Source organism: Gymnoscopelus braueri (genome assembly GCF_963280865.1).
Source record: "Gymnoscopelus braueri genome assembly, chromosome: 12".
Classification (NCBI taxonomy): Eukaryota; Metazoa; Chordata; class Actinopteri; order Myctophiformes; family Myctophidae; genus Gymnoscopelus; species Gymnoscopelus braueri.
This window is the reverse complement of record NC_137614.1, coordinates 23,708,955-23,711,675: the sequence shown is the minus strand read 5'-3', so window position 1 is coordinate 23,711,675 and position 2,721 is coordinate 23,708,955.

The window sequence follows — 2,721 nt, the reverse complement described above, 5'->3', positions numbered from 1 at the left end:
ACACACACACACACAGACAGAGAGAAAAGTAAAACACCAGCAACACTCTGTTTCTGCTGCACTATTCATAAATTTGAGTTAACATTAGGTGAGAGAGAGAGAGGGGGGAGGGAGATAGAGAATTTATGGAGGTGTAAATCTGCAGTCAGGCGTCTTCTCTGTCACTGAGTAATCACTGTCTGATTGGAGATTACATCTGGCATTCACACATGCATGCGCACACACACACGCACACAGGCATGCATGGCCAAATGAATACTGACAACACTGTATGTAGTCTGGTGCACAGTAAAATACACATTGTGGTCGTTTGCCCACATTGGGTGTTAATTGTGGGCTCGCTGCCCAGCTCGTTTTATATTTCACTTTCTTTCGTAAACTTTTTTGTGACTCTAAAAATGTCCACATACTTTGTGCTATAAATTTCTTTCAAACTTTAATGTTCGGTTTTGTGTTCGTGTATTAAACATTTTGAAATTGTTCACACTGTTCAGGGGCCTGCAATGACAATAGTGTCATTACCCTAGGGTCTTACATTTCTCTAGGCCAGGCCTAGGGGTCACCAGGTGTAACACAAACATTATGGACTCTCTCGTTTTCAGTCCCCAAACAACACCAGTTTAAAATCCAAAAGACAGTTTATAGTCGACTTTAAACAGACGGTCTCCTAATATGCTAACCTTTTACACAAATTAAAGTACATTGTACCTACTCTTAACTAAAGAAAAACATAAACAAAACGAAGAAAAGTAAGGCCACCCACCCCTACACTACCAAGGCTGTGCACTAACCCATGTTAACACAATGTAAAACCCAGGTAAACATTGAAACACAGAACTTGTGTAGTTAGTTGGAAGCTGGTCCGGGGAAAGACGTTTGTAGATTTGTGACAGCCATACTTATAGTCCCCAGCCTGGTCACAGGAGCCAATCAACTGATCAATGTATTCATGCTTTTAAAGCAGTATTAATATTTACTCAGTAGTTAATTATATTTATACGGTTTGAGCATTTGAAGGAATATTTCCCTGGAACGCTATTTCTAATCAAAATATTTTATACGTTTTATGTGTTTTCAGCGAGCCCACACAGTTTCTACAGGAAACACAAACATATCAAGTTACAGTAAAGTGTGGAAAGAGATGACATACACAAGACACTAAAGCATGTGTATAACATTTTACGCATGCACGACTGCACGTGCGCGCGCGTGTGTGTTTATGTAATGAGGGAGGTCAGTACACATCTTCGGCATAGATCATTTTCTTGTCACTGGCTTTATGTTCAGATTTCCCATATCTTAAAGTTTTTTTTATCCATTCAATGAAACCTACCAAACTTACCTGAATAACTGAGTCCATGTTGGCTTAACACAATTCAAGCAAGTTTCAAGTGTGCCAATTTAGTTTAATTTACTGAAATTAATGGAATCCATCCATATGCTTTCTTGAAGATCAAGCAAACCTGCTTTAGAAAATGTTCGGCATTGTTGTCAAATGTAATTACTACCTGCCCGCTATACTGTATACACAGACGACTAGATGACCAGCAGAAGGAAGAACTGCCGCTAAAGTCACACCGGCTGGGGCTGCGTTCGACCGGAACTAAAATCTCTCATTGAAACTTTGCATGTTTGCGAGTGTTGAGCCAATGTATTTTGGCTGTTGAATTCATGCAGTCGTGAACAGAGTTGTAATTTTTTTTGGGTTACTGTGCATCTACAGTATAAAGTCATCTGATAGAAATATTAATATGCTGTTTTTGCAATAAAACAAAATCACACACACACACACACACACACACACACACACACACACACACACACAGAGAAGACAAAATGACACAATCAACCAAACTCTTGTCACTGTTTGCTGTTTATATGTACAATTAATATCATAGTTTTTAACAAAATATAAAATAAATAACATTAATAATACTAAGAGAAATGCATTCTTAGTGACCAGTCTGGATGAGACTGAGGCATCTTTTGTTTGTTTGTTTGTTGTCTTCTTCTCACGGAAATACAAACATGTCTGTCCCCCTCTCCCCCAAAACTACCTCCCATGAATCACTGGGGGTTGGGTGGGTTGTAACAATCATAACAACTATCCATTTTATTTTCCATCTTAGTTTTCCTTTTTCTTTTTTTGCACCTGGGATGAACCTCCCGCCCCCTCCCTGAATCAACCAACTATGGCACAGCCAGGGGGTCGCCGGCAGCCAATCACAGCAGTGGCCTCCCGAGTGGGGCCACATACAGTATACAGTGGTCAGGTCAAAGGTGAGAGGTCACACGGATCAGCAGCAGTAGTGCCCAGGTGTGTGTGTGTGTGTGTGTGTGTGTGTGTGTGTGTGTGTGTGTGTGTGTGTGTGTGTGTGTGTGTGTGTGTGTGTGTGTGTGTGTGTGTGTGTGTGTGTGTGTATATACATGTTTTATGGAACTCCAGTGTTTTATTGCATCATGGGTGCATGTGTAAGGGGATTGGTTGGCGTTTGCAAGGTCTGGGTGGATCAGTACTTTTTCCTTCTTCTTCTTCTTCTTCTTCTTTTTTCAAAAAAACTAAGATGGAGAGCAGAGGACCAAACCATTGTAATTCTATAATCATCCTCAGACATTATCGTATACATCATATACAGTTCTCTCTTTAAAAAATACTTTCTGTCCATTTGTCCATTTGTAAATCAGTAGTTGAAGGGCTGTGGTCACTGTCCGTTTGTCCAT